This window comes from Delphinapterus leucas, chromosome 13 (genome assembly GCF_059928025.1).
Source record: "Delphinapterus leucas isolate spDelLeu-1000000601 "Yukka" chromosome 13, BTC_Dleu_Yukka2, whole genome shotgun sequence".
Classification (NCBI taxonomy): Eukaryota; Metazoa; Chordata; class Mammalia; order Artiodactyla; family Monodontidae; genus Delphinapterus; species Delphinapterus leucas.
The window spans coordinates 9116458-9135694 of NC_143141.1; the positions used below are offsets into that span (position 1 = coordinate 9116458).

The window sequence follows — 19237 nt, forward strand, 5'->3', positions numbered from 1 at the left end:
AACCTGCTACTTTACCAAATTCATTGATTAGCTCTAGTAGTTTTCTGGTAGCATCTTTAGGATTCTCTATGTATAGTATCATGTCATCTGCAAACAGTGACAGCTTTACTTCTTCTTTTCCGATTTGGATTCCTTTTATTTCTTTTTCTTGTCTGATTGCTGTGGAGAAAACTTCCAAAACTATGTTGAATAAGAGTGGTGAGAGTGGGCAACCTTGTCTTGTTCCTGATCTTAGTGGAAATGCTTTCAGTTTTTCACCATGAGAACGATATTGGCTGGGGGGTTGTCATATATGGCCTTTATTATGTTGAGGTAAGTTCCCTCTATGCCTGCTTTCTGGAGGGTTTTTATCATAAATGGGTGTTGAATTTTGTCAAAAGCTTTTTCTGCATCTATTGAGATGATCATACGGTTTTTCTCCTTCAATTTGTTAATATAGTGTATCTCATTGATTGATTTGCGTATATTGAAGAATCCTTGCATTCCTGGGATAAACCCCACTTGATCACGGTGTATGATCCTTTTAATGTGCTGTTGGATTCTGTTTGCTAGTATTTTGTTGAGGATTTTTACATCTATGTTCATCAGTGATATTGGCCTGTAGTTTTCTTTCTTTGTGATATCTTGCTCCCAAAGTCCACCGCCTCAATTTGGGGTGATTCATTGTCTATTCAGGTATTCCACAGATGCAGGGTACATCAGGTTGATTGTGGAGACTTAATCCGCTGCTTCTGAGGCTGCTGGGTGAAATTTCCCTTTCTCTTCTTTGTTTGCACAACTCCCTGGGTTCAGCTTTGGATTCGGCACCGCCTCTGCGTGTAGGTCACCTGAGGGCGTCTGTTCTCCGCTCAGAGAGGACGGGGTTAAAGGAGCAGCTGATTCGGGGGCTCTGGCTCACTCAGGCCTGGGGGAGGGAGTGGTATGGAATGTGGGGCCAGCCTGCTGCGGCAGAGGCTGGCATGACGTTGCACCAGTGTGCACCGTGCGTTCTCCCGGGAAACTGTCCCTGGATCACAGGGCCCTGGCAGTGGCGGGCTGCACAGGCTCCCGGGAGGGGAGGTGTGGACAGTGACCTGTGCTCGCACACAGGCTTCCTGGTGGCTGCACCAGCAGCCTTAGCGTCTCATGCCCGTCTCTGGTGTCCGTGCTGATAGCCGCAGTGTGCGCCCGTCTCTGGAGCTCATTTAGGCGGTGCTCTGAATCCCCTCTCCTCGTGCACCCCGAAACAATGGTCTCTTGCTTCTTCGGCAGCTCCAGACTTTTTCCCGGACTCCCTCCCGGCTAGCCATGGCGCACTCGTCCCCTTCAGGCTGTGTTCATGCAGCCAACCCCAGTCCTATCCCTGGGATCCGACTTCCGAAGCCTGAGCCTCAGCTCCCAGCCCCCACCCACCCCAGCGGGTGAGCAGACGTGCCTCTCAGGCTGGTGAGTGCTGGTCGGCACTGATCCTCTGTGCGGCAATCTCTCCGCTTTGCCCTCTGCAACCCTGTTGCTGTGCTCTCCTCCGTGGCTCTGAAGCTTCCCCACCTCCGCCACCCGCAGTCTCTGCCCACGAAGGGCCTTCCTAGTATATGGAAACCTTACCTCCTTCACAGCTCCCTCCCACTGGTGCAGGTCCCATCCCTATTCTTTTGTCTCTGTTTTTCCTTTTTTCTTTTGCCCTACCCAGGTACGTGGGGAGTTTCTTGCCTTTTGGGAGGTCTGAGGTCTTCTGCCAGCATTCAGCAGGTGTTCTGTAGGAGTTGTTCCACATGTTGATGTATTTCTGATGTATTTGTGGGGAAGAAGGCGATATCCAGGTCTCACTCCTCTGCCATCTTGAATGTCTCCTCACAACTCAATCTTTTATTTGCTTTCTAATTATATCACTGGACCTACCCAAATCTATACTAATAAACAGAGTAGGGGAGGAGTGGAGAAAAGAAAAAAGAGAAAGGAAGAAAGGAAAATATATTGGGGGCAAAAAATGAAAAGCTTTAAATGCCAGTGTATAGTATGAGAAAAAGCATGTGTTGAATAAGACAGCACAGAAACCAAGAATACATGTGCTCACATGTGTGTGTGTTGAAAAAGTGTGTGTTGAATAAGACAGCACAGAAACCGAGAATATACGTGCTCACCACTTAGAATATTCAGTCCAGCAATACACAAAATGAAGGTTTATTCGGATAACATCAAACCCATTTTTCACATCTACAGTAAATATACAGGGCAGAGAGAAAAACAAATTGAATGTGAAAAGGTCATTACCAATCAAGAGTAGAGTGCGACAGGGCAATGAAGCAGAGTAGATGGCCCAGGGCAAGCCCATCACATACAGGAATGTAATATTGATATATTGCAAAGGAATCCACATACATCAGTGGAGAAAGAAAGATTAATAAGTGAATGGTGTGAATATATTTTTTGGTGGTGTATTTCTTTCTGTACTTTAGACTTCTGGGGGAGATAGATTTCTAGTAGTGAAAATACCGGATCAACATGATTAAACATTTTGGGGCCATGTCTCACACTGAATTGCTTTCCAAAAAAAGTTTTAAGACAATCTAAGTCACATCAGCAGTGTATATGAAATACCCATTTCACTGAACCTGAATTAGCATAAAAATAATATCTCATTGTTTCCAGCTGAATTTGCTTTGATAAAGAAATTAATGTCAATTAGTAGTGAACAGTAGTGAAATTGAACATTTTTGTATTTAACTTCTTTTGCCCATTTATCTGTTGGGGTCTGCCAACTTGGTTCAGAAAGGCAAGAGGGAGAGCATCACAAACTATCACCCAGAGAAAACTTATTTGCAGGAACCACTCTCAGTAACAGCAAAGAAGAGTGCCTTTAGCCATGAAGCATAGCCCCTTCCCCACACCATCTCCCATATGAACCACCAGCAGATACCTATCTTGTGTCCTTTCAGTGGTGAATAATAAAGAGGAAGCCAGCACACAGCATCCAAAGAAGAACATAAGAAAAAAATGAGGGAAAGAGCAGCAAAATTACCAAGAGATGAATAACACTCACTAAAAACGTTATCAGGGAATACATGAAAATTATGATCCAATATTTCACCATGAATTTAAAAATATATATGAAGCCATCATCTCCTTGAAGGAAGAAAACAAAGCAGACATGCAAAAACTCAAGAATGTGACGGCAAGATAACAGGAAGAAGAAAAAAAAATCACAAAATTAAGATGAAAACATTAGAGAGAAAATAATAGGAGACAGTCAAAGGAGAGCTATCATACTTTATACATAAAGTGAGTCACCAAAGAAGAAAACCAGCCTGGCACAACGGTTAAGAAAATGAAGTGTTTGACTTCATGTCAATGAAGTGAATGTGAATTTGGACAAGTTTCTTAACCACTTTCTTTCTTGGTTTCCCCGTCACTAAAATGAGGATAATGTTAGTACCTACTCCATAGGGCTGTTAGGAAGTTTAAGTGGGTTAAAATTTGATAAGAGGCTGGAACAGTGCCTGGCATATTCCAAGCAATGTCCAAGTATTTGTTAAATTTAAAAATAGTAATAAATAAAACAACAGAGCAGAAGAAGTATTTTAAAGTATAATTCAAGGAAACTTGCCTGAAATAGAAGTCTTAGATATTCATATTAAAGGGCACACTACATACCAGGGAATACCAACCACAGCAGTCAACGCTGAGACATATCCTAGGACTTAGTGGATTTAAAGATTAAAAAAAAGAATCCTTTGGAGCAAAATGGCTGAACAAGATATCCCTTGATCATATCCCTGCCTCAACAACAATAATTTGGCAACCACCCACAGACAAAAGTGCCTTCATAGGAGCTTTGAAAGTGTCTTCATAGGAGCTTTGGGATCCAGGTAGGAGATTGTGAAGTCCAAGACCAAGGAGAGGTGTTTTGAGAAGGCAGGTCTGCCCCATGCTGCTGACTTACCAACCATGCTCCCCGCTACAGAAACAGAAACAGCTTTGTGCCCCTGAGAACTTGACTACAGCCCTGTTTGGCTTGGTCCTGTCTCCAGCACCATATGCCACAGGACCCAGGAGGAGCCATGCTCACCCGAGCATCAGGTGATAGACATACAGCCCTCGGTCCCAGCTGTGGACCCTAAATTGGCCCGTGAACCAGTTCTAGCCCCTCTTGGCCACAGTCTGGGAGCCCCTGGAGGTAAGCCCCCAAACTCAGTCAGACTGTAGATTCTGAAGAGGCCCTGTAATTGGGCTCCAGCCCATCCCAGCCATTGTCCACAGTCTTGCTGGCACAGGGATCCTGCAGGAGAAATACCTGTCTATACCCCCAGAGATCCAGAAAGGGCCCCATACTTGCCTCTAACCCCCTCACAGCCTCCATCTGCCAGCAGTCCTTAGGGGCCAGGGCCCCAGTGGGAGACTCTCCAGTCTGAACCCCCAGAAGGGCCCTGTACTGGGCTCCAACCTCAACACAGCTTCAGTCCACCAGCAGACCTGCCAGCAAGGGACCCAGTAGTACACACTACTGTCTGTGCTCCAAGAGACTCTGAAAAGGACATATACTCAGTTCCAGGCCTTCCCAGCCTCAGTCCACACCACTGAGCCCAACCTGCCCAGGGACCTGGTGGGAGATATACACATATGTGCCTCCAGGGCCAGGTCTGCAGACCTCAAACATGGCTATAGAATCTCAAACAACCTTGGGGCCCCATTCCAGCCCCTCTCAGCCATGGTCCAGGGCCACTCCTGCCCACCTAGGGGCCCATCCAGTGACCAGGCATCAGTCCTCCCAGGGATCTAGTGAGAGCCATGCCCCCTGCACACCTAGTAATTGACCTGCTGTCTAAGGACCCAACTGTGGAACCTGAAGAGGATCCTTATCCCAGAACACCCTACTGAATAAGGTACTGGAGGCAGTCCCATTCACCCAGAGACCAGACAGGATCCACACCTGTCCCAGCCCCTGATAACAAGCCTGCCAACTGAAGATCCCACTACAGACCCAGCAACAGCCATATAACTGGGTCTAACTCAGCACAGCTGAGATTTCAGAGGTAGTCCATCAGCCCAGGGAACAGACAGGAGAAGGTTTTTACCTATGGAAACCAGTCTGTAAAGACTGGAAGAAGTGTATGCTTCTTCAAATGTACAGATACCAATGCAAGGCTACATGAATCATTAAGAATCAGGCAAAGATGACACCATCAAAGGAATTAATAAAGCTCCAGTAACTGACCCCAAAGAAATGGAGACCTACAGATTACTTGAAAAAGAATTCAAAATAATAATCTTAAAGAAACTCAGTGAGGGCTTCCCTGGTGGCGCAGTGGTTGAGAGTCCGCCTGCCGATGCAGGGGACGCGGGTTCGTGCCCCGGTCCGGGAAGATCCCACATGCCACAGAGCGTCTGGGCCCGTGAGCCATGGCTGCTGAGCCTGCGCGTCTGGAGCCTGTGCTCCGCAACGGGAGAGGCCACAACAGTGAGAGGCCCACATACTGCACAAAAAAAAAAGAAACTCAGTGAAATGCAAGAACACAGATAACTAAACAAAATCAGGAAAACAATGCATGCATGAACAAAATGAGTTTAATAAAGAAATAGAAACCATAAAAAAGAACCAAAACAGAAATCCTGAACCTGAAGAATACAATGTCAGAACTGAAAAATTCTATAGAGAGCCTCAACAGTAGACTTGATCATGAAGCAGAATCAGAAAACTTGAAGACAGATCATTTGAAATTAGCTGATTATAAGAACAAAAAGGAAAAAGAATGAAAAAGAGTGAAGAAAACCTATATGTATTATGGGACACCTTCAAGCAAATGAATATTCACAACATAGGAGTCCCAGAAGGAAAAGACAGAAAGGGGCATAAAGATTATTTAAAGAAATAATAGCTGAAAATTTCCCAAATCTAGAAAGAGATATGGACATCTAAGTAGAAGAGTCTCAAAGGATCCCAAGGACCCCAAGCAAGACCAACCCAAAGAAGATCACTCTGAGACACACTATCATCAAAATGTAAAAAGTCAAAGACGAAGAGAAAATTTTGAAAGCAGCAAGAGAAAAATGAGTTATCATGAACAAGGGAACCCCCATAAGGCTATCAGCAGATTTCTCTGCAGAAAGTCTGCAGGCCATGAGGGAATGAGCTGATATGAAATATTCAAAGTGCTAAAAGCAAAAAACTGCCAACCAAGAAAACTATACCCAGCAAAACTGTCCTTCAGAAATGAAGGAGAGATAAAGAATTTCACAGACAAACAAAAGCTAAGGAAGTTCATCATCACTACATCTACCTTACAGAAATGCTAAAGGGAGTTGAAATGAAAGGATGCTAAGTAACAACTTAAAAATACATAAAAGTATAAAACTCACTGGTAAAGGTAATTATATAGTTCAATTCAGAATACCCAAATGCTGTAATCATGGTGTGTAAATCACTTTTATCTCTAGCACAGAAGTTAAACAATAATATTAAAAACAACTATAATAAGCTACAATAATAAATAAGCTACAATATGTATAAGCTATAATTATATACAGTATATAAGCTACAATAATTTGTTAATGGATGCACAAGATAAAAAGATCAATAGCATAAAATGTGGGGAGGAGAGAGTAAAAGAGTAGTTGTTCTGTATGCAATTGAAAGTAAGTTGTTATCAGCTTAAAATAGACTGTTATATCTTACAAGATGTTTTATGTAAGCCTTGTGGTGGCCACACATATACAAAAAATACAACAAAGACCTTTAGTAGTTACACAAAAAATAAAGGAATTAAAGCATACCATTACAAAAAATAAATCACAAAGGAAGACAGTAAGAGAGGAAGAAAGGAACAAAATAACTAAAAAAGTCATAAAATAACATAATGGTAATAGTAAGTCCTTATCTATCAATAATTACATTAAATGTAAATGGACTAAATTCTCCAATCAAAAGACACAAAGTGGCTGAATGGATAAAAGAAACATCCAACAACATGCTGCCTATAGGAGACTCACTTTAGCTTTAAGGACACACACAGGTTGAAAGTGAAGGGATGAAAAAAGATGTTCCATGCAAATGGTAACCAAAGGAGAGCAGAAGTGGCTATACTTATATCAGATAAAATAGCCTTTCAATCAAAACTGGTCACAAGAGACAAAGAACGTCACTATATAAAAGGGGACCAAGTGATAAAGAGACCAAGTCATTAAGAGGATATAACAATTGTAGGTATATATGCACCCAACATTGAAGCACCTAAATATTTAAAGCAAATATTAATAAAACTGAAGGGAGAAATAGATAACAATGTAATAATAGTAGGGAACTTCAATACCCCACATTCAACAATGGTTACATCACCCAGACAGAAAGTAAATAAGGAAACACTGTACTTGAACTATTCCTTAGACCAAATGGACCTGAGATGCATACAGAACATACCACCAACAGCACCAGAATACACATTCTTCTCAATTGCATCTGAAACATTCTCCAGGATAGATCATATATTAAGTCACAAAATAAGCTTTAGCAAATGTAAGGAAACTGAAATCATACCAAGTATCTTTTCCAACCATAATAGTATGAAACTAGAAATTAATCAAAAGAGGAAAATGGAAAATCCACAAATGTGTGGAAATTAAACAACACACTCCTGAACAAATGAGTCAAAGAAGACATCAAAAAAGAAATCAAAAAATCTTGAAACAAATAGAAATGGAAAATCAGAACAAAAAAATATCAAAACTTATGGAGTGCAGCAAAAGCCATTCTAAGAGGGAAGTGTATAGCAACAGCACCTACATTTAAAAGATAAAAAGTAAGATCACAGATAAATGACCTAACTTTACACCTCAAGGAACTAAAGAACTAAATGAGTCCAAAGATGGCAGAAGTAACAAAGATCAGAGCAGAAATAAACGAAATATAGACAGGGAAAACAATAGAAAAGATCAACAAAACTAAGATGGTATTCTGAAAAGATAAAATTGACAAACCTTTAGCTAGACTAAGAAAAAAGAGCAAAGACTCAGTGATCATGGGTTGCCTGTGCCCTGGTCATCGATAGTACAGGGAGAGGAGTTACTGAAAGACATTTTTCCATGTTTGAAGGGCCCAGTTGTCCCTTCCAAACCCTGGATCTTTCACACACTATCTTTTTTCTCCTGCCATTCCCTTCAGAGCTCAGGCCTTTGCTGCCCCCCTCCGTGATATGGTGACCAGGCTAGCGCCCTGATTGCAGGGGTTCACTTTGTCTTTGAAGTTAAGGAGTCTCTTGGCAGAAACCAGTCAATATATCTATATTTGGATCTCACACTGGAACGAGTTCAGATCGGTTCGGTGGGAGGTAGAAACCCTGTGACAGTGCCTTTGCTTAGTAGACTCCCACAGATGCAACATGGTGCCCCCAAGAGGCATGTCTGGCTCCCAGATAACAGGTCAGCCTTAGATCTGGAGATTGTTGAGGAAGTCCCATGAGTCAGTGACCTTGGGGTGACCTGGGATCTGGGATTGCTGGTATATCTCCCCAAGATTCCTATTGTTCGTGGACACCAGTGGGGCAGAGAATGGACAGTGAGGTCTCCACGTGAAGAGCTCCCTGCTGCCTGCTCAGAGCATCACAGGAGAACTGTTCACTCAGCATGAGAGATCAGGGGCAAAGCGCTGGGACTGGGGGCTTGGCGTCCCCTTTAGCTGGCTCTGAGTCCTGACAGCAGTGCCCTTGGAGGGCCAGGGAAGGCTGGCCCTGGTCCCTCTGCTGTGCCTGGATGACTTCAATAACCAAGAGTATTTTTCTTGAGTTGGCAGCTGTTCATCATCATCATTTTCTCTCCATCCATCCATTCAATAAACCATATGGACCCACCCACCCCCCAAAAAAGAGCAAAGACTCAAATAAAATTAGAAATGAAATCTAAATATGACACAATAGAAATACAAAGGACCGTAAGAGACTATTATAAATAATCACATGCCAACAAATTGGATAACCTAAAAGAATGGATAAATTCCTAGAAATATAGAAACTACCAACACTGAATCATGAAAAAAAAGAAAATCTGGGCCAGGTGCCTGGAGGCACGTCAGCTGGGCCTTTGGTGGGCTTTTCGGGGACAAGGATGGCTATGGCCAGTGATTTCTACCTACGCTACTATGTAGGGCACAAGGGCAAGTTTGGACACGAGTTTCTGGAGTTTTAGTTTTGGCCAGACTGAAAACTTAGATATGCCAACAACAGCAATTATAAAAATGATGTCATGATCAGAAGGGAGGCTTATGTACACAAGAGTGTAATGGAAGAACTGAAGAGAATTATTGATGACAGTAAATTACAAAAGAAGATGATGCTTTGTGGCCTACCTCTGACAGGGCTGGACTCCCCAGCAGGAGCTTGAAATTGTAATTGGAGATGAACACATTTCTTTTACCACATCAAAAATAGGTTCTCTTATTGATGTTAATCAGTCAAACTATCCTGAAGGCCTTCGAGTATTTTACTATTTGGTACAGGACGTGAAATGTTTAGTTTTTAGTCATACTGGATTACATTTCAAGATTAAACCAATCTAAATTGTAAAAAAAAAAAAAAAGAAAATCGGAACAGATTAAGAATTAATACCAATCCTCCTCAAGCTCTTCCAAAAAACTGAAAAAGAGGGAGCACTTCCAAGCTCATTTTATGAGGCCAGCACTACCCTTATACCAAAGCCAAATAATGACACTACAAGAAAAGTTTATTATAGACTAATATCACTAATGAATATGTATGCAAAAATTCTCAACAAAATACTAGCAAACCAAATTCAACATCACGTTAAAAGGTTCATACACCATGATCAAGTAGGATTTATCCCTGGGATGCAAAGATTGTTCAACATACACAAATTAATAAATGTGATACATCAAATCATGATTCCCTCAATAGATGTAGAAAAAGCATTTCACAAAATTCAACATTCTTTCATGATAAATGAACATGAAGTGAACTCTCAAGAAATTGGGTACAGAAGGAATATACCTCAACAGAATAAAAACCATATATGACAAACTCACAGCTAACATACTCAGTGGTGAAAGGTTGAAAGCTTTCCCACTAAGATCAGGAACAAGAAAAGAGTTTCCACTCTCACTACTCCCATTCAGCATAGTACTGGAAGTCCCAGCAAGAGCAATCAGGCAAGAAAAATAAATAAATACATCCAAATCAGACAGGCAGAAGTAAAATAGTCTCTGTTTGCAGATACTATGATCTTAAAAACTCCACCAAAAAACCTATTACAACTAATAAACAAATGCAGTAAAGTTGCAGGACACAAATTCAACAGGCAAAAATCAGTTGTGTTTCTATATACTAACAACAAATTATCTGAAAAAGACATAAAGAAAACAATCCTACTTATAATAGCATCAAAAATAATAAAATACTTAGAAATAAATTTAACCAAGATGTTGAAAGATCTGTACACTGACAAATTATAAGACATTGATAAAATAAATTGATGAAGACACAAATAAATGGAAAAATATCTCTTGTATGTGAATTAGAATAATTAATATTGTTAAAATGTCTATATTACCAAAAGTCATCTATAGATTCAAGGCAATTCCTATTAAAATTCCAAAGGGGGCTTCCCTGGTGGCACAGTGGTTAAGAATCTGCCTGCCAATGCAGGGGACAGGGGTTCGAGCCCTGGTCCGGGAAGATCCCACATGCCGTGGAGCAACTAAGCCCATGCGCCACAACTACTGATCCTGTGCTCTAGAGCCCGCGAGCCACAACTACTGAGCCCACGTGCCACAGCTACTGAAGCCCGCGCGCCTAGAGCCTGTGCTCCCAACAAGAGAAGCCACCGCAATGAGAAGCCCATGCGCTACAATGAAGAGTAGCCCCCGCTCGCTGCAACTAGAGAAAGCCCGTGAGTAGCAACGAAGACCCAACGCAGCCAAAAATTAAATTAATCAATTAATTTTTTAAAATTCCAAAGGCATTTTTCACAGAAAAGAAAAAACAATCCTAAAATTCATATGGAACCACATAAGACCCTGAATATCCAAAGCAATCCTGGGAAATAAGAACAAAGCTGGAGGCATCATGATTCCTGATTTCAAGCTCTGTTACAACACAATAGTAATCAAAACAATATGGTACTGGCATAAAAGTGACACACAGACCAATGGAACTGAATAAAGAACCCAGAAATAAACCCATGCATATACAGAAAACTAATACCTGACAAGGGAGCCAAGAATCCTCAACAGAAAAATTACAGTCTCTTCAATAAATGGAGTTGGAAAAACTGAATATGCCCATGCGGAAGAATGAAATTGGACCCCTATATTATACCACTCACCAAATTAACTTGAAACAGATTAAAGACTTAAACATAAGACTTGAAACTGTAAAATACTAGAGGAAAACATAGGGGAAAAGCTCCTTGATACTGGTTTTGGCAACAATTTTTTTGGATATGACACCAATAGAGCAAGCAACAAAAGCAAAAATAAACAAGTGGGGCTACATCAAACTAAAAATCTTCTGCACAGCAAAAGAAACAATCAGCAAAATAAAAGTCAACTTACAGAATGGAAGTAAATATTTACAAACCATCTATCTTAGAGGAAGTTAATATGCAAAATATATAAGGAACTCATACAACTTAATAGCAAAATACAAACAATCCAATTAAAACGGACAAAGGATTTGAATAGATATTTTTCCAGAAAAGACATACAAATGGCCAACAGATACATGGGAAGGTACTCAACATCACTAATTACCAGGAAAATGCAAAAGATATCCCCGCACACCTGTTAGAATGGCTACTATCAAAAAGACAAGAGACAACAGTGTTGGTGTGGAGGTAGAGAAAAGGGAACCTTTGTGCCCTGTTGGTGCGAAGTGTAAATTGGTGAAGCCACTATGGAAAACAGGATGGAGGTTCCTCAAAAAAATTGAAAATAGAACTACCATATGATCAGCAATCCCACTTCTGGGTATATGCCCAAAGGAAATGAAATTACTATTTTGAAGAGATATCTACAACCATGTTCATTCCAGCATTATTTACAATATTCAAGACATGGAAGTAACCGAAGCATCCACTGACAGATGAATGGATAAAGAAAACGTGATTTTATATATTTTTTATGGGTACAAAAATTTGAAGTATATCAATGTAATATTACTCATCCATGAGAAAGAAGGAAATCCTGTCATTTGCAACAACATGGATGGACCTTGAGGGCATTATGCTAAGTGAAATAAGCCAGATAGAGAAAGACAAATACTGTATGATCTCACTTATATGTGGAAACAAAAAAAGCCAAACTCATAGAAAGAGAGAGTAGAATGGTGGTTGCCAGGGACTGGGGCTGAGAGAAATGGGGAGAAATTGGCCAAAGGGTGCAAACTTTCAGTTACTAGATGAGTAAGTCCTGGGGATCTAATGTACAGTGTGGTGACTATATTTAACAATACAGTATTATACACTTGAAGGTTTCTAATTGAATGTTCTCACCACACGCAAAAAAACGTAATTATGTGAGGTGATGGATGCATTAACTAAGCTTACTGTGATAATCATTTCACAATATATATGTGTATTACATTGTACACCTTAAATTTTCTCAATACTATATGTCAATTTTATCTCAATAAAGCTGGTGGAATAAAAGAAACCTCTGAGCAACCAGGCAAAAAGATAAAGTCACTTACAAAAGAAAAAAATCAAGTTGGCCTTGGATTTCTTCTCAGCAGCACACACTATGAGAAGACACTGCAGCACCACCCATAACACACACAAGACAAACAAAAAGTGAGCCAAGGGCGTTCTATCCAGCCAAGCTGTCCTTTAAGTATAAAAACGTAGAAAAGAACATTTGGAAACCCTGGGAATATTGTTCCTCTGATTCCCTCCTTGAGGAAACTATTAGAAGATAAATTTTAGCCAACCAAGAGGTGGCTGGGGAAACCAGAGGAGATGGACTACAAGTGAGAACAGAATGTACTTAACAGCAGAAATATTAAAACTAAAACAAACATGGGAATTGGGATGACAGAAGAAAAGTAAAGGTGATAAAAAAAAGTTAGTCTTTAAGGGCTTCCCTGGTGGCACAGTGGTTGAGAGTCCGCCTGCCGATGCAGGGGACACAGGTTTGTGCCCCGGTCCAGGAAGATCCCACATGCCACGGAGCAGCTGCGCCCGCAAGCCATGGCCACCGAGCCTGCGCGTCCGGAGCCTGTTGCTCCGCAACAGGAGAAGAACTTAGTCCTTAAGTTGCTTACCTAGTAGTAATAACAGTAGGGTAACCCACAGGATGATGGTCATGGCAGTAACAGCAGTTATAATTATTGACTGGCTAACCATGAGCCAGGTACTACATAAAACACTGTGTGTGTGTGTGTGTGTGTGTGTGTATACACACAGTGTTTCATACAGTGTATACACACATATACTCATATATACACACACGCATATATATATATATATATTCCTAACAACCCATAAGGTAAACATCATCATCCCCATTCATAACTAAGAAAGCTAAAGCTCAGATTAGTTAAGTGCCTCAACCACGATCACACAGCTAAGTGACAAATCCGAACCCAGGCCTGACTCCAAAGCCCAGGCTCTTGATTTTACTGCATTTGCGTTCATTGAACATAGGACAGAGCCTTATTCCTCTCTGCCTCCTCATCATTTAACACAACTAATATAACATAAAATATAATAATAACAATCTATTTTTCCCATTTTATAGATGAGGAAAGGAAGCAGAAAGGTTAAATGACTTTCCCAAAGTTACACAGCTACTTAATCGACGGGGCAGCTAGCATGGCTCTAGAGCAGCGCTATCCAATACTAATTCAATGGTAGGTGAACCACAAGTATAATTTCCAATTTTCTAGTAGCCAAATCTTAGAAAAAACTTAATTTTATTAATATATTTGACATAACCCATATGTTCCTAATATCATTGTGACATATAATCTATACTAGAAACTACTCACGCCATAATTTACATGTTTTCCTCACTCAGTCTTTGAAATCCAGGGTGTATTTTAAACTTACAGCACATCTCAAATCGGACTCACATTTCCATGCTCAGTAGCCACATGTGGTCAGTGGCTCCCATATTTAACAGAGCAGCTCCAAAGCTACATGTGGCACCAACTTAACAACACACGAACTCTCCATTTTCCATTCTGCAGCATTGATTCCTGAAGTGTTATTTTATAAAATCAAAAAACAAAGTAACTAGTTATATTATCTACCTCCACAGAAAACCCATCCTGGGGTTAGGGTTTCACTCTTATAAAAAGGTCGTATTTATGCGTGTCGTTGGATCATATTTTTGATGGTAATCTGTTCTCCCTATACTTTCTCTTCCCTACCCACTCCCTCCACATTCAAGCAGCCATTCTCTCCTTGCCCCAAAGAAGGCAGAGCAGAAAGGTGAAACAGGCTGCAAGACATTCTGGCTTTTTCCTTTTAAGCCTAACCCCTGAGGAGAGGCACTGGGGTTTACAGAGCAGGCAGCTTTAAGAAGCAGGAGGTAGAGAGGAGTCATCCCAGATTAGAAGGACGTTCCCCTTGGCTTGGGGGAGAGGAGGAGAGCATCCCAGGAGAGGGTGGGAACTGGCTCTGTGTCTTTGCAGCACCTTGGGAGCAAGGCACAGGGTGAACGGGGGTGGGGCAGAGTCTGCAAACGACTCCCACATCCAAAGCCAGCACGGGAGCAGCAGAGAACTGCTCAACCTGGAGTGGCCGTGAGACGGGGACAATGGGCATTTATAGGGCGGTTTGCAGGAAGAGATGTCTAATTACTAGAGACCCCTCCCGATGCCTTAGCACTGCCTAGGATCTCCAAGCTGTGGGAAAAGCTCAGGAGGAGTCCCTGGGAATGACTGGGGTTAATTTCCCCGCAATCCACTGGGATAGAAGGGCACTGGAATCAAAAATTAAACTGAATTCTAGAAATCAAAGAAAGTGTCTGGCTGGGCTTGTTTTTGTGACCAGACATTCATATCTGCCACCTAGGGGGCCTCACTTGAGCCTGCCAGGGGCAGTGGGCAGTGTCCCCCCACAAACCATTACACCGGAGCCAGTTCATCTCCAGTGGATGGCTGTAACCCAGGAGGAACTGGAGTGCTGAGGGGCGTGGCCTCTCAGAAGTCACTGCTGACTTGGGGAACACCAGTGGCCTGGGATGAAACCGAGTTTCAAAGAATATCACGGAATACGTTTAAGTCCTGATCAGATACAAAGCAATCAGCAAAAAGGCCACTTGTTGGAGTTTGCTTAAATGATGAGTTTCCCTGACTCCCTGAGAAGACCCAGAAATAGAGGGGTGGAGAAGATGATTTTCAGGCCACTATTTCAGACTCTGAGGAAAGAAGGACTATTTCAGCAGCAGCAGTAGCCATAGCTCTACTAGACAGGCCAGATGAAGACCATCACTGCGGCAAGCCCTGGCTGACACTGTAACAGGAAGAACAAATCTGACTCCATGTTAGATCTGTTCCTTTTACTTTAACCCGTTGTGCTTTGTTGCTTGTGCTTAATCATGCTGGCTCTGCACCTTTTGTAAGAGAATGTTGCGTATAGCCTGAAGTATACAGGATAGCCTACTCTCAGGGCTCTGACCTTTAAGAGTCCATTCACACAGAGATAAAAAGTTGCAGAACAGAGAATAACATTTGCCTTGTTGGAGGTTTACAGGAACCTGACCTATGTGGACAGCTGCAAGAGCAAAGGAATCCAACACCAAGAAGTCTGCAACAACTAACCACACCCCTCCCTCACCTGGCCTTTAAAAGTGCTTTGCTGAAACCCTTCAAGGAGTTTGGCGTTTTTTCGGCACAAGCCACCCATCTCCTTGTGTGTCCCTGCAGTAAACCTTTCTCTACTCCAAACTCCGAGACTGTCCCCAGATCTCTACAAGCCAGGTGTCAAGACAAGGAGACCCCTGCTACCTGCCCATCAGGACTGCTAGGAGACTGTGGGGGCAGGAGAGCCCAGACCCAGGGCAAGAATGGAGAAAGTGTTGCTCAGTCCTGGAGAGAAATCTTTTCAAGGAAAAATGCCTGGAGTTCGGGGAAAGTCAACATGCCTCTGTTTTATTTTGCTTATAAGTGAGATGAATATTTCACAGTACACAGAGACTGTGAAGAGAACCCACACTCATTAACGGGGAAGGAAAGCCAAACTTCAGGGGACTGGGTGGCTCAGAGGAGCTCAGAGGTAGCATCATCACTCTGGTCCCATAGCAATCTAGGCTCTGTTGGCACCCTTTCCCCTCCCCAGTAAATAGTCAAAGAGAGTACTTAAACAGAGAAAGAGGCAAGGACACCTACATGGAAGGTGCTGGCTACACAACAGAGCAGCCACCCCCCTGCTGTATGCCCCGTGAATATAAACATGAGCAGGGACCCACCCAACTCTGGGCGGAAAGCCAAGGGGAAGGATGGCCATGAGGAGGAAGAGTGTAGAGCTACAGCTTCAGGTCAGCGTTACCTGCCATATTAGATCCCCCACCCTTCTTACATCTAAATCACAGATCCTGCTCCCCCCAGTGAGGGGAATCCATCCGAGGCTGATGGAGCATTCCTACACGGAATGGAGCCTGCGCCGGAAGAAAGCAGAATTTCTAAGGCAGAAAGTCATCCCTGGAAGGGAAAGGGGAGAAGTCTACTCAGTGCCCAGGTTCATGAACTCAACTCCTGGGAGCCTGAGATTATGACCCACCCGGCCAAGTGCTGCCAATGTCCTGGGATCCCGGTGCAAGCCACTGCTCTAGCCCCACCCTCATGCAGGTGAGAAGCCATTCCTTTCTAGAAACAGAGAGATTTGCTTCAGGAGATGTGGATGGCTGGGATCATGTCATGAGATAGTATGAGATATTGCACCCTACACACACACACACACACACCCACAAGAATATTATTCAGCCCTTAAAAGGAAGGAAATTCTGACTCATGCTATGACATGGATGAACCTTGAGAACATTATGCTAAATAAAGTAAGCCAGTCACAAAATGACACGTATTGTATGACTCCACTTATATGGGGCATCTAGAGTGGTCAGATTCAGAGACAGAAAGTAGGATGTTAAGTGCTGAGGGCTGTGGGGAGGGACAAATGGGAAGTTGCTTAATGGGTACAGTTTCAATTTTCCGAAATGGAGAGAGTTCTGGAGACTGGGTTGCACAACAAGGTGAATGTACTTGCCACCTCACTACTGAATTTAGGGAATATACTTAACACTTAGAAATGGTTACAATGGTAAATTTCATGTTATGTACATTTCACAACAATTTTTAAAACTATTATTTTGACTACAGAGGTTTTTTGCATTGATGTGGTACATGTGGTGATGGTAACTCACAGGCTAAAAAGCCAACTATCTAGAAACCTCAAAGTCAGAAACAGCAGGACATTTCTTTCAGTTGCCAGTTCACTTCTCTGAGCAATGCTTCTCTAGCCCCTCACTTGATAGTCTGTCTTTTCTACACAACCAAAGGCAAAATTATCTCCCGAGGAGACACCCTCCCTTCCCAAACTAGAGGAAACTCATACTGATAAATGCTTGAGACAAATGATGGAGAAGCAGGGAGGGGAAACTGATTAGGGAAAGACTGGAGAACTGCCTCTGAGCCCGAGTGAGGTTGAAAACCACACATTTTCCAAACAAAAATCGTCTCAAGGATTTCTGGCCAGTTTTTGAGTGGGAGAGGTAGGCTCTGAAATGTTGGCATTCCTGGGACGTTCTGATGGACTGAGGAGACAAGATCACATATTTAGGATCTGGGACACGCTTCCCAAATTCAGAACATGTGATCACTGAAATGGCATTAGAATGGCAGGCCACGCTCTGAGCATTTCATTCTAAGAAAAATGTTTTTATCTGTAATTTGATTCATATGCTTCACAGGGGTTGGAAAGACGGTGGTTGTTGAAAATGTAAGCTATGCAGCCAGACATGCTTCCCTCTATAACTAAGTTGCCAAGGAACACATAGGCCCAAATGAAACCCCATTTATGGTCATTGGCACACCTTGGGGAGCTGGTGACATCTCACATTCTTTAACTTCATTGATTCATTGCCCACTAGGCTTAATCTTGTAAATTACTTTCAAAGGCATGGCATACATCCTAAATTACTTTTTTTCTTAGATTAGCATCAATCTTGCTTATCAGTTGACATTTTCTCAAATTCCCTGGAAATGTCCACCTCACCATCAGAGCAAACCTGTAAGTTACCTAAGGCAGTGGCCCTGACGAGCACGACGGGAACCTCTCCCCAGCTCTGCTTTGGGGCACTAAGAATCTGAATCCACAAAGTGTGTGTCTAGGACACACTCTGTGATTCAACCCCCTGCCTGGGTCTCCACCTGACCCCCTAGCCGGGGATTGCAAATGCCTCCTACCCAGTCCCAGGGCCCTTCTCCCAGGAGCCTTTGCAACACTGTTATGTAAACAGAGAAAACTTGCAAGCACGTGTACCCTGCAGCTTCTCCCCCAGCCCCAAATAACCCCCAAAGAGTAATTCCTGCCTTGTTTGAAGCTAGAAATCCTTCTGTTGATTAGTAAAAACGAGCAGGAAGGTGGAGGTGGGGATGGGCTTTCTCAGACTTCTAACTACCCCCGCGCTGCATCATGTCACAGTCCCACAGGAGCTGCCGTCCCTGCTCTTCTCGGCGGCGTTTACTCAGTGTATTTGGCGCTTGGCAATTTCATCAGCTCCCCGAAGAAACTCCCATCTCCTGCTTTCTGAGGAACCTTCTAGTGCTGGTTTCCCGAATCACAGTACTATTTCTCACTTATTTCCTGACCTCGTTCTCTACGCCTGTTAAACTCTCTGATCACACCCTTTGAATGAAAGGGGAAGTTCATTCAGCCTCCATAGAGGTTCCTGTGTGGCCTTGGCCCTCACAAGAGGCAGGTCCATCCCTCATGTGCATCTAGAAACACCGCCATCACTGATGGAGAAGCAACAGAAAACCCACAAGAAGTGAGGGCATCCTCGCTACAGCTTCCAGCCAACCTGGGCAACAGAGCAGCTCTGCCTTGCCAAGAACTAAGAGTGCGCTGACACGCCTGGGGCCAGGTCTCCAGAAGTTTCCCAAGTTAGGAAACACATCTCACTGAGGCCACTTCCCTAGGTAATACACTTATGCCTGGTTGCCAGGCTGCCAAATTCCCCACTAACATCCATGAACTCTGCCCTTGCACCACAGGAATAATACAAAAGGTACGGTGAGTCCTGCCCTAGAGCTAAGGCTAG

The 19237-nt window shown here is 42.8% G+C and overlaps 1 protein-coding gene, 1 non-coding gene and 1 pseudogene across 22 annotated transcripts in view; 2 read left to right on the forward strand and 1 right to left on the reverse strand.

Moving 5' to 3' along the window:
- The window catches only part of VWA3B (von Willebrand factor A domain containing 3B), a 211733-nt gene that overhangs the window by 143715 nt on the left and 48781 nt on the right, over positions 1–19237 (reverse strand). The gene's annotated exons all lie outside the window — the stretch shown is intronic.
- On the forward strand, positions 7979–8101 carry LOC115803376 (small nucleolar RNA SNORA71). Its single transcript, XR_004024057.1, has one exon. It is a non-coding gene; the product is annotated as a small nucleolar RNA SNORA71 (small nucleolar RNA).
- Positions 8822–9939, forward strand: LOC149747673 (protein mago nashi homolog pseudogene; annotated as a pseudogene).